Below are 14361 nucleotides of genomic sequence, written 5' to 3' on the forward strand. Positions count from 1 at the left end.
TCATCCTTTTTGGTACTGTATTTGAAATCCAATGTATATTTTACACTTACAGCACATTTCAATTCATACTAGCCCGATTTTAAAGTGCTTTAGCCACGTGTGGCTAGTGGCTACCATATGTAACAACACAGGATTAAATTATGAAGACAGTTCAGGATACTTAGAGAACAGTCTTTCAACACACATTCATCAGTTACGGTACCTTCTCAGGTATCTCTGGATCACATGTTTCCTTTGTGATTGAGCTGATCTGGAGCGCAATGCTGAGATGCTAGAGTCTAAGCTCCATACCCAGGGGACAAAATCCTATCGAATGGAACATTCATGCACTTGTTGGTCTGAGATTATTTACCCTTTTCATTAAGGAACACTGACTAAAAATCAGTTAAGGATCACATACAGAAAACATTTGTTTGAGATTTTCAAAGGAGAAAAATTAGAAAATAACCATTTTTAAAATTATTTCTGGGTAAGAACCCAGAATTTCATTAATTCAATGTAGAAAATCATATTGTTCATATATAATGAATGTCTGCAGCTTGCCTAGAAGGAGGAGAATAAGAAGTGAGTCCGAGCACCTCATTCCTTTTTTGTTTTGCAGCATCAGTGCAGGGAAGAAGAGGAGCAAAGAGGGAGCATTTTGTGGGTAAGTTTCTGCCTATTCAATCTGGAGCTCTCAAGGGTTAACCTTAATCTCTCCTTTCTGTGAGACCCAGGTCCATATCCATAGTCTCTAAGGATGTCAGCTGCTAGAGCTCATCACTCTTAGAAAACAAAGCTCTCAGCAGGGAGAGTCATAGGAAGGAGTCAGAACCAAGAACGCTTCTCCAGTTCCCTGCTAGGTCCATCCCTGGGAATGGAAGAATGGTGGAGCGGGCCTGTGGGTCTTGACCACTAGGTGGCAGTGTGAGACACGGTGGAATGGATATCTGGAGGCAGACCTTTTGGGTCCTGTTTTGGGACAAATTGTTTAATTTTCCTAAGGCTCAGATTCCTCCTTGAGATACATTTGACCTTCATCCCTCACAGCGTGGTTATGAGGATCAGATGGGATAAAGTATAAAATGCTATTCCATCCTTGAGCCTGTCTATTGTTGTCACTGACTGTTTGACCTTGTGTACTAATGCTTGGGGCTCTTGGAGTCTAGTCTCCCCCAGAGGACAGTTTTGCTCAGCTTCCTATAAGATCCTTTGCTCCTACCTTCACCGCATGTGACCAAGTCTCCCTTCCCAGCTTGGAGAGTTTGGCAGAAAGGAGCACACGTGACATGGGACCTGCTTGCTCTTTGGAAAAACGGGTATTGATGAAGCTCTTCTCCTTCTTTCCGTCCCCCTCTTCCTAGCACGGCCTCTGTGACTGCAGGGCCCCTGTGCAACCGAGGTTGACATGAGAGGGTAATCCTATAGGGAAGGGAATGTGAAAGAAATCCCTCATTGAGGAATAAAAGAAGCGACTTGAAGTCAGTGACATAGGGAACGTGACTCCTGCCAGGCTTGCTGGACCCACCTATCCTCATTCTGCTCTCAGCTGCAGCTTGTACATTCTATCTTTTGCAGCCATCTGGACAAGCTTCTTGATGAGGACAATTTGTAGCAAGATCCCTGCTGAGAGTATCATGGTAGAGTGACTGTAGAAGCTGATCTTCTGATGTCTGGGGAGGTTGGGAAGCTGCTGCTTCCTCTGTGTCCCTTTGGCTGTGTCCCATAGGTTCTCTGCCTGAGCCACCCACTCTCTCTCCTCCCCACTCTCTCCAGACCCTCTAGAAAAGGAATTAAGAGCCCCTCTGAGTGACCTGTGTCACACTGTCCTATTTATCCCTCTGTTAGCCTGAGAACCTACAGAGACCCATCTTCCCACGCTGTACTCATCTTAGTTCATTGTCTCCCTTCCTTTAATTGTACCCCAACACCCCAGTGGGCCCCAGGCCTACATCACTCTTTTCATTCACATCACTGGCCTTCTTTCTGCCATGAGAGGTCACTCTGCCATTTGCCCCATATTTTCACTGACTTATTTTTCTCATCCACTGATAGTTTTATCTCCTCCATCTGTAGAGCTTTGCCACTGGGTGCCCTCCTTGCCTTTTTATTCACTTAACCTTCTTAGAGGTGTAGTCACACCTCTAACTTTCTTTTTAAAAAATAAATTTATTTATATTTATATTTATTTTTTATTTTTTTGCGGTACACGGGCTTCTCACTGCCGTGGCTTCTCCTGTTGCGGAGCACAGGCTCCGGACGCGCAGGCTCAGCGACCATGGCTCATGGGCCCAGCTGCTCCGCGGCATGTGGGATCCTCCCAGACTGGGGCACGAACCCGTGTCCCCTGCATCGGCAGGCGGACTCTCAACCACTGCGCCACCAGGGAAGCCCAAATTTATTTATTTTGTTTATTTTTATTTTTGGCTGTGTTGGATCTTTGTTGCTGTGCGCGGGCTTTCTCTAGTCGAGGCGAGTGGAGGCTACTCTTTGTTGTGGTGCACGGGCTTCTCATCGTGGTGGCTTCTCTTGCTGCGGAGCACGGGCTCTAGGCATGCGGGCTTAAGTAGTTGTGGCATGCGGGCTCAGTAGTTGTGGCTCGCAGGCTTTAGAGCACAGGCTCAGTAGTTGTGACGCATGGGCTTAGTTGCTCCGCGGCACGTGGGATCTTCCCGGACCAGGGCTCAAACCCGTGTCCCCTGCATGGGTAGGCGGATTCTTAACCACTGTGCCACCAGGGAAGCCCGGACCCCGTCTCTAACTTTTATCTTTGTTCCAGGATCTCTGCTGCTAGACCCTACCTCCCCCCAAACTCTCAAGACTGAGCCTCTCTTTATAACCAGTCTTTTTTATTACTCTCACCACCTTTTGGCCACCGCCCTTTTTGCCACTGATTCCCACTTTCTTATTGGATTGTCCTCCATCTCTAACACTTGCCTTTTCCCCTCTTCCTTCAGAGCACACTCAGATCCTATTCTCTAGCTAGACTTTGTGTCTGGACTACTTCACCTCACTTAACTCCACCTTTTCTCAGGATATCAACCTCTTATGCATGGATCTCTCTTATTATTCATTTTAAAAAATATTATTTCTAAAAATTGAGATATAATTCCCATACCATAGAGTTCACCCCTATGAAGTGTACGATTCATAGATTTTAGGATATTCTCAAGGTTGTGCAATCATCACCACTATCAAATTCCAAAATACTTTCATCATTTCACCAAGAGGTATGCCCATTAACACATGCCTCATTCCTCCCTTCTCCCAGCCCCTGGCAATCACTAATCTATTTTCTGTCTCTATAGATGTGCCTGTTCTGGATATCTCATATAAATGGAATATATAATATAATTGAAATTTTGTGTCTAGCTTCTTTCACATAACATAGGATTTTGAAAGTTTATCCTTGTTGTAGCATGTACTAGTACTTCATTCCTTTTTTATGGCTGAATAATATTCCATTGTATCAATATACCACATTTTGTTTTTCCATTTGTCAGTTGGTGGACATTTGAGTTATTTCCATCTTTTGGTTATTATGAATAATGCTATTATAAACATTTGTGTGTAAGTTTTTGTGGAAATATATGTTTTCATTTCTCTTGGGTATGTACCTTGGAGTGAGATTGTTGGGTCATATGATAATTCTATGTTTAACTTTTTGAGGAACCATAAAATTATTTTCCAGGTGACTGCACCATTTTACATTTCTCAGCAATGTACAAGGGTTCCCTCATGACCAATGACATTGGCATCTTCTCATGTGTTTGTTGGCCATTTAAATATCTTGTAGTCTGGCAAAATTTCTATTCATGTCTTTTGCCTGTCTTAAAATTGGGCAGATTGTCTTTTTGTTGTTGAGTTATAAGAGTATTTTATGTATTCTGGATACTAAACCCTTATAAATGTATGATTTGCAAATACTTTATCCCATTCTATGGCTTATCTTTTCACTCTCTTGATGGTGTCCTTTGACACACAAAAGTTTTTAATTATGATGAAGTCCAATTTTTCTGTTTTTCCTTTTGTTGCTCACATATTTGATGTCATATCTAAGAATCCATTGCCAAATCCAAGATCATGAAGATCTACTTTTGTGTTTTCTTCTAAGATTTTTATGGTTTTAGCTCTTATATTTAAGTCTTTGATCCATTTTGATGTTATTGTTGTTTCTTTTAAATCATTAAATAATTTTATTGAGATATAATTGACACATAACATTGTATTAGTTTTAGATGTAGACTTCATTGTTTTTTATTGTGATAAAATACACATAATATTTCTCATTTGTAAGTGTACAATTCAGCTTCAGGCATTAGATACACTCACAATGTTGTGTAATAATCACCACTATCTGCTCCTAAAACTTTTTCATCATCACCAACATAAACTCTGTACCCATTAAATAATAACTCCCTCTCCTTCCCCCTCCCACAACCCCAGCTTCTGGTAACCTCTATTCTACTTTCTGTCCCTATGAATTTTCCTACTCTAGGTACCTCATATAAGTGGATTCATACAATATTTGTCCTTCTGTGTCTAGTTAATTTCACGTTTTTTTTTTTTTTTTCACATGTTTTTAAGATTCACCCATGTTGTAGCATATATAAAAATTTCATTTCTTTTTTTTGGCTGACTTATATTCCATTGTATATATGTACTATATTTTGTTTATTCATTCATCTGTTGATGAACACGTGGGTTGTTTTCAGTTTTGGGCTATTGTGACTAATGCTGTTATGAACATTCGTGTACAAATATATGTTCAAATTCCAGCTTTCAATTTTTTGGGATGTATACCTAGGAGTAGAATTGCTGGGTCATATGAAAGTTCTATGTTTAACTTTTTAAGGAGCCACCAAATTGTTTTCCTTAGTGGCTGCACTATTTTTACATTCCCACCAGCAATGCACAAGTGTTCCTATTTCTCTATATCCTTGTGAACACTTCTTATTTTCTGTTATTTAAAATTTATTATCCTACTTGGTGGAAGTGGAATGTCATTGTGGTTTTGATTTGCATTTCCCTCATGACTGATGAAGTTGAGCATCTTTTCATGTGCTTATTGGCTATTTGTATATCTTCTTTGGAGAAATGTCAAGTCCTTTTATCTTTGATTTGGATTGTTTGCTTTTTTGTTGTTGAGTTGTTTATATGTTTTGGATATTAATATCTTATAAGATATATAACTTGCAAATATCTTCTCCCATTCTGTAGGTTGTCTTTTCACTTTCTTGGTAGTGTCCTTTGATGCATAGAAGTGCTGAACTTTATGAAGTCTAATTTATCTATATTTTTCTCTTGTTGCCTGTGCTTCTGGTGTCGTACCCAGGAAACTGTTCCAAAATGCATTGTCATAAAGTTTTTTCCCAGTGTTTTCTCCCCAGAGCGCTATAGTTCTAGCTCTTAAGTTTAGGTCTTTGATGCATTTTGAGTTAATTTTTTTTAACATCTTTATTGGGGTATAATTGCTTTACAATGGTGTGTTAGTTTCTGCTTTATAACAAAGTGAATCAGTTATACATATACATATGTCCCCATATCTCTTCCCTCTTGCGTCTCCCTCCCTCCCACCCTCCCCATCCCACCCCTCCAGGCGGTCACAAAGCACCAAGCCGATATCCCTGTGCCATGCGTCTGCTTCCCACTAGCTATCTACCTTACGCTTGTTAGTGTATATATATCCATGCCTCTCTCTCGCCCTGTCACAGCTCACCCTTCCCCCTCCCCATATCCTCAAGTCCGTTCTCCAGTTGGTCTGTGTCTTTATTCCTGTCTTACCCCTAGGTTCTTCATGACATTTTTTTTTCTTAAATTCCATATATATGTGTTAGCATATGGTATTTGTCTTTCTCTTTCTGACTTACTTCACTCTGTATGACAGACTCTAGGTCTATCCACCTCATTACAAATAGCTCAATTTCGTTTCTTTTTATGGCTGAGTAATATTCCATTGTATATATGTGCCACATCTTCTTTATCCATTCATCCGATGATGGGCACTTAGGTTGTTTCCATCTCTGGGCTATTGTAAATAGAGCTGCAATGAACATTTTGGTACATGACTCTTATATATGGTGTAATATAAATATTCAGTTTTCTCAGCATCATTTGTTGGAAAGATTGTCCTTTCCCCATTGAATGGTATTGGAACTCTTTTCAAAAATCAATTGACTGTATATGTGAGGGTTTATTTCTGGGCTCCTTTTTGATTCCATTGGTCTGTATGTCTATCCTTATGCTAGTACTATACTGTTTTAATTAATGTAGTTTTTAAAAAATAATTAATTTATTTATTTATGGCTGTGTTGGGTCTTTGTTGCGGTGTGTGGGCCTCTCATTGCGGTGCCTTCTCTTGTTCTGGAGCATGGGCTCTAGGCACATGGGCTTCAGTAGTTGTGGCACACGGGCTCAGTAGTTGTGGTTCGCAGGCTCTAGAGCGCAGGCTCGGTAGTTGTGGCATACGGGCTTAGTTGCTCCGCGGCATGTGGGATCTTCCTGGACCAGGGATCAAACCTGTGTCCCCTGCATTGGCAGGCGGATTCTTAACCACTGTGCCACCAGGGAAGTCCCAATTAATGTAGTTTTTAGTAAGTTTTGAAGTAAAGAAGTATGAGTCCTCCAACTTTATTCTTCTTTTTCAAGATTGTTTTGGCTATTTGAGACTCCTTGCAATTCCATATGATTTTGATGATGGCTTTTCCATTTCTACAAAAAAGATAGTTGGAATTTTAATAGGGATTACGTTGAATCTGTAGATCATGTTGGATAATATTGACATCTTAACAATGTTAAGTCTTCCTGTCCATGGGTACAGGATGTCTTTCCATTTATATAGTTCTTTAATTTCTTTCAGCCATGTTTTGTAGTTTTCAGGATATAAATCCTTAACCTCCTCGGTTGGATTAATTCCTAAGTATTTGATACTTTTATATGCTATTATAAATGGAATTGCCTTCATAATTTCCTTTTTGGATGGTTTATTTGCGGTGCATAGAGAAACACAACTGATTTTTGTGCGTTAATTTTGTACCCTGCAACTTTGTTGAATTTATTTATTAGCGCTACTAGCTTTCTTGTGGATTCTTTGGGATTTTCTATATATAAGATCATGTCATCTGTGAATAGAAATAGTTTCACCTTTTCCTTTCCAATTTGGATGACTTCTATTTCTTTTTCTTATCAAGGAGAACTTCCAGTACACTGCTGAACAGCAGTAGTGAAAGTGAGCATCTTTGCCTTGTTTCTGATCTTCGGGGGAATACTTTCAGTCTTTCACCAGGGAATATGATGCTAGCTGTGGAATTTTAAAAAAATATTCATTGTCATGTTGAGGAATTTTCCCTCTATTTCCTATTTCTGAGTTTTTGGCATGAAAAGTTTGGATTTTGTCAAATGTTTTTTCTGTGTCAGCTGAGATGATCATGTGGTTTTTTCTCCTTTGTTCTATCAATATGATGTATTACATTGATTGATTTTCTTATGTTGAACCACCCTTGTATTCCTGGAATAAATCCCACTTAGCTATGGTAAATAATTCTTGTAATATGCTATTGAGTTCAATTTGCTAATATTTTGTTAAAGATTTTTGCGTCTATTTTTTGTGTCTGTAAGGAATGTTGGGCTGTAATTTTCTTTTCTAATGTAACTTTATTATTTAAATTTATTTTCTAATTTTAGAAATTACAATGTATTGTTTTCTCATTTTTCATTATCTGGCTGTGGTATCAGGGTACTGCTGACTTCATAGAATGAGTTAGAAAGTGTTGCCTCTTCAATTTTTAAAAAAGAGTTTGAGAAGCATTGGTATTAATTCTTTAAATGTTTGGTGGAATTCACTAGTGAAGCCATCATTCTAGAATTTGTCTTTGTTGGAAGGCTTTTGATTACTGATTCAATCTCTTTGCTTGTCATTTGTCTGTTGAGATTTCTATTTCCTTTGAAGTCAGTTGGTAATTTCTAGGTGTATTAATCAGGGTTCACCAAAAAAACAGAGCCAATAGGAGATCATATATATATATATATATATAAATATAAAACCTAGGATCTCCTAATAATATGTATAATTATATATATATATATATATAAAATCTAAGATCTCACATTGGTTATTTATGTGTGTGTGTTTGATTTTTACGTATACACGAATTTCCCCATTTTCCTTCTCTTATTGATTTCTTTTATTCCATTGTGATCATAGAACATACTTTGTATGATTTCAGTCCTTTTAAGTTTATTGATATTTGTTTTAACGATTAATATATTGTCTCACTTGGAGAATGTTTTATGTGTACTTGAAAAGAATGTATATTTTGCTATTATTGGATGGAGTGCTCTATAGATATCTGTTAGGTCTAGTTGATTTATAATGTTGTTCAAGTCTTCTATTTCCTTGTTAATCTTTGGCCTAGTTCTATACATTATTGAAAGTGGCATACTGAAATCTCTCATTATTATTGTTGAATTGTTTATTTCTCCCTTCAATTGTGTCAGTTTTTGCTTCATGTATTTGGGGTTCTGTTTTTAAATGCATGTATGTTTATAATTGTTATATCTTCTTAATGAATTGACTTTTATAATTATAAAATGTAATCTCTTTTTTTTTTGCCTCTTGTAACAGTTTTTCTTTTAAAGTTTGATTTGTCTGATATTAGTACAGACACTTTAGAGCTTTCGTTCTGTTATTGTTTGCATGGTATATCTTTTCCCATCCTTTTACTCTCTCTCTTTTTTTAAAGGATGACCATATTTAAAAAAAATTATTTATAATTTTTATTTATTTATTTATTTATTTATTTTTGGCTATGCCAGGTCTTCATTGTGGCATGTGGGATCTTCATTATGGCATGCGGGATCTTTAGTTGCAGCATCCAGACTTCTTAGTTGTGGCATGCAGATGCTTAGTCGCAACACGCAGACTTGTTAGTTGTGGCATGAGGACTTCTTAGTTGCGGCATGTGGGCTTCTTAGTTGCAGCATGCAGACTCTTAATTGCAGCATGTGAACTCTTAGTTGTGGCATGCATGCAGGATCTAGTTCCCTGACCAGGGGTTGAACCTGGGCCCCCTGCATTGGAAGCCTGAAGTCTCACCCACTGGACCACCAGGGAAGTCCCTACATCCTTTTACTCTTAATTATCTGTGCCTTTGAATCCAAAGTGTGTCTCTTGTAGATAGCATATAATTGGATTGTATATTTTTTTAAATCCATTTTTCCAGTATCAGTCTTTTAATTGGAAAGTTTTAATCCACTTATATTTAGTGTAGTATATGGTAGGGGTTATATCTACCATTTTGCTTTTGGTTTTTTTTTTTTGTTTTTTTTTTTTTCTTTTTTTTTTTTCGGTACGCGGGCCTCTCACCGCTGTGGCCTCTCCCGTTGCGGAGCACAGGCTCCGGACGTGCAGGCCCAGCGTCCACGGCTCACGGGCCCAGCCGCTCCGCAGCATGTGGGATCCTCCCGGACCGGGGCACGAACCCGTGTCCCCTGCATCGGCAGGCGGACTCTCAACCACTGCGCCACCAGGGAAGCCCCTTTTGGTTTTTTATATTTCTTATGTCATTTTTGTTTGTTTGTTTCTCAGTTGCTACTTTACTGCCTTCTTTTTTGTTAAATAGATATTTTCTGGTATGCTATTTTTTTTTTTTTTTTTTTTGTGGTACGCAGGCCTCTCACTGTTGTGGCCTCTCCCGTTGCGGAGCATAGGCTCCGGACGCGCAGGCTCAGCAGCCATGGCTCATGGGCCCAGCCACTCCGCGGCATGTGGGATCTTCCCAGACCAGGGCACGAACCCGCGTCCCCTGCATCGGCAGGCAGACTCTCAACCACTGCGCCACCAGGGAAGCCCTGGTATGCTATTTTAATTACATTGTCATTTCTTTTACTATATTTTTGAGTTATTTTCTTAGTGATTGCCTTGGGGATTATAATTATCATAATTTATTGTCTTGGGGATTATAATTATCATAAATTTATCTTGCTAATTTAGCCTGATAAATCTTATCTGTATCTTATTTTATCTTAATAAATCTTAATTTATGACAATTTAGTTTGGACTAATACCAATTCAATTTCTATAGTATATAAAAATTTTGCTCCTATACAGCTCCATTTTCCTCCCCCTCCTTTGTACTTTTATGGGCGTACAAATTATATCTTTATACATTGTATGTCCAGCAACACAGATTTATTGCTTTATGAAGGTATTATTTAAATCAGATGGGAGAAGAAAAGAGTTACAAACAAATATACATTTATACTATCTTTTATATTTTCCTCTGTAGGTACCTTTGCCAGTGCTATTTATTTTTTTCATGTGGATTTGAGTTACTGGTCTAATTTCCTTTTTCTTTTTTTCCAGCCTGAAGGACTCCACTAGTATTTTTTGTAGAGCAGAATTGCTAGCAATGGGTTTTCAGTTTTTGTTTATCTGGTCTTAATTCTTCCTTCATATTTGTGGATAGTTTCGGTGATTATAGAATTTTTCTTTCAGACCTTTGAGTATGCCATCCAATGCCTTCTGGCCTTCATAGCCTCTGATGAGAAATAAGCTGCTAATCTTATTGAGGATCCCTTGTGCGTGATGAGTTACTTTTCTCTTGCCTCTTTCAGGATTGTCTCTGTCTTGTCTTCTGATAGTTTGACTATGATGTGTCTAACTGTGGATCTCTTTGTGTTTATCATACCTAGAACTTGTTAAGCTTCTTGGATGTGTAGATTAGTCTTTCTTTCAACTTGGAAAGTTTTGGCCATTATTTTTCTGGGTATTATTTATGCCCCTTTCTTTCTCTCCTCTCTTTCTGGGACTCCCATTATTTGTATGTTGTATACTTGATGTTGTCCCACAGGTCTTCTAGGCTCTGTTAATTTTTCTTCATTACTTTTTCTTTCTGTTCCTCACATTAGATAATCTCAATTGACTTATCTTCAAAATCACTGATTTTTCTTCCACCTGTTCAGATCTGTCTTTGAGCTCCTATTAAAAGTTTCATTTCAGTTATTGTACTTTTCAACTTCAGAGTTCCTATTTGGTTATGTTTAAAAAGTAATTCCTATCTCCTATTTATAATCTCTATTTGGTGAGCCATTGTTTTCATACTTTCCAGTTTTTTCTAAAACATAGTTTTCTTTACTTCTTTGAACATATTTTGAATGGCTGATTTAAAGCCTTTGTCTAGTAAGTCCAGTATCTGGATTTCCTCAAGGTCAATTTTAATTTATTTTTATTATTTATTTAGTTATTTATTGGCTTCACCATGCACGTTGTGGGATTTTTAGTTCCCTGACCAGGGATTGAACCCAGGTCCTCAGCACTGAGAGCACAGAGTCCTAACCACTGGATCGCCAGGGAATTCCCAGGGTCACTTTTTATTGACTGTTGTTTTTTCCCCTGCATATATGTATGGGCCATATTTTTTTGTTTCTTTGCATGTTTTGTAGTTTTTATTGAAAATTGGACATTTTAAATGATATAACATGGCAACTCTAGAAGTCATATTCTCTCCGAAGTTTGTTGTTATAGCTGTTTTGTTGTTTGCACGTTGACTTTTCTGAACTAATTCTGTAAGGTCTATATTCTTTGTTGTGTGTAGACACTAAGTCTCTGCTTGATTAGCTTAGTGGTCAGTTAACTATTGAACAGAGGTTATGTTAAATCATTAGAACCAATGAGTTGCCCAGTCTTTGCTGAGAGGATATCTGGGACTATTTTAGAGTCATTTGCTGACATGCAGGACACGCAAGCTCCCAACCACTGTGGAACGCTGATGACAAACCAAATCAACTGCACAGTCTTCAGCAGCTCCCACATCCTCAAACCTGGGAGGACCATTTGAAGCATCAATGGAGCCAGCTTTTCTAGGGTCTCCCCTCTCTGCTCAATGAGTCCCTTGTAGCTGCTGTCCTGATTTCTGGTGGTTGCTCCCCATTGGAGTCTCCCTTTGAGTCTCCCTTTGAATTTCTAATGCCTGTTCCTTCATCCCCTCTAATTTAAATGCAGGCTAAATATTCCCCACTGCTTCCCCAGCCCTGAACCCTGTTTCATGCCCAGCCCCTACCTAAGGCCCACCTTCAGTCCTTGCTCCCATTCTTACTACTTTCTTCTCCACCCAAGATTAGGGCCTTTGGAGTAAACTTTCCTAGGACCCAGTGTGAGGTACAGTCTCTCACTCCAAATGAAATAATACCTGTTACAGAAGCAGACTGAAAATTTGTAGATTTTAACTTCTTTTAGTATAGCCTGGGCTCCCAGCCCTATGTTCCAGTTTCCATTTTTCTTAGAGAATTTCCTATAAATAATATTTGGAACCAACTAAAACACCACCTTTGAAAGAGTTCCATGTAACACTAGTGGGTCCTGGCCTGCAGGATCCAAGAGTTTCTGGCACTGATGTGGCCTCAGGGCAACTAACAGACAAATCTCAGAGAAGGAACGATCATAGACTTTCACAGCCCTCTGTGTTTATGGGCCAAGTCAGCGATGATCTAAGAATGATTGGATTGTGGCACCTAGGAATTTTCTATGTGAGGGACCCAGCAAAGTTCCAGTTAGAGAATGACCTAGGGAAGAACCTGAGGCATAGCCTGAGAAAAGACCCCAAATTTAACCTGTCAAGAAATTCAGAAAGCAACCTAGTGAAGGTTTTGAGGGACCATTCTTCAAAGGAGATAAAAAGTGACTTGAGTCACTCAGGGAATGGATCAGGAAATGACCTATCAATGTGTTTAAAAGAGAACCTAGACTAGAAGCAACTGGAAAATGTCCTGAAGGTTTACTTGGGCAAGAAGCTGGGGCAGACCTATTAGAATGTGATCCCTATAGATATGTATTGTTCATGGCTTGCTGCCAAGTATACTCTAGAGTCCCCCTCCTGGAAAGTCCTATAGCCACTTGGAAACTGGATATTTGGTTTACTCAGTGAGTCAAGAGCACTGCCTGAATACCTCTTGGAAGCTTTCCTTCCTTGATCTAGGCATTAGACAAGCATTAGTAAGCCCAGATTATATGGTTTGGGGTATGGTAGAGGTAGAGCTTACCTCTCAAGCTCCTTGAATCCGTAAAACTGTTTAGTTTATAGAAACTCAATCATGACCCCTTCCTCAGTCCACCCTTCTCTCTCAGCCACCCAACTGTGCAGTTGATTTGGTTTGTTTGAGGGATGGCTAAGCCGAGGTTGCTTAGCTGTTTGAAAGAAACCCCGAGGCAGGATGAGGGACAGGCTGATCATAGTTATTATATAAATGAACAAATGATTGTCATAGTACTGTCATACAAAATTACCCCCTGACACACACACAACTACTATAAAAGGATTCAAGGGCTTGATCAAAGTGAGATAACCCAATAAAGACCCCATTCCCCAGGACCTGGCTGAACCAGACTTTCCCCCAGTTTCTTTACTATCTTGATTTTTATATAGGTGTGTGTGTGTGTTTAAGGTTACACAGGTATTAAAGGACCACAAATCCCGCATGTAATCTCCAAGAATGATAAGGCTCAGATTGTAGGCAGAGCTGCAAGGCCAACTTCAGGGCTTTCTCATTGAAGTGCCCCTGGCCTCTGAGGTCTCATAGTCTATCCCCAGAAAGTACTCAGTGGGGACATGATAATTTCCTAGATCCCAGATCCTCCTCATCCACAGGGAGGTCAGAGGGAGCAGTTTGGCCCAGCATACCTAGATCCCAAAGCTTCAGGCCTCAGGAAAGAGCTAGGGTAAGAATTTAGCCCTGGGTGAAGAGAGGGACAACCCTAGGAGACCTGGAATAGGAAAACATTGAGTAGAGGATGAAGGATTAGGGATCTCCCTGCCCAGGCTGGGGGATTAGCAGACATCCTTTTGAACAGAAACCCCTTGGTTTCTGCACTGGAAGGAACAGGCTCCACCCAAAAATACCTTGAATAAAAGAATGAGCTTTTTTCATTGGTGTTGTCCCAGGATAAAAATCAAGGGCAGGAAGATCCCTGTTAAAAGCCTAGACCTTGTCAGCCTCTATGTGGAGCCCAGGTACAGGTGAAGGCAGAGTTGTCTTCATAGCACTGGGGACACTGAAGTTCACAGTAGGGCATGGCTGTCATGGGCCTGATCCTGGAATAGAATCTGGGAGGAAAGTCAGCACCAGGAGAAAGTCCAGGCCCTGGCAGAGCCTGCAGGTGAGCATTCCTGCAACTTCAGGGATCCTCCCTACCCAGATCCAAGGAAAGTGACAAGGGCATCATGCAGTCAACACACAGGCCCTGAGGACCAGTGTCTCAGCAGGGACAGTCAATTCAAAGACCTGGACAGACATCCCTGGACAATTTAGACTTAAGTATCAGTAACAGTGTTCATGCCTCACAGGAATCCTGTGTCTTCAGCCAGGCCCTGCTAAGCATGGGCCAAG

The sequence above is a fragment of the Phocoena sinus genome, chromosome 6, assembly GCF_008692025.1.
Source record: "Phocoena sinus isolate mPhoSin1 chromosome 6, mPhoSin1.pri, whole genome shotgun sequence".
NCBI classification, from domain to species: Eukaryota; Metazoa; Chordata; class Mammalia; order Artiodactyla; family Phocoenidae; genus Phocoena; species Phocoena sinus.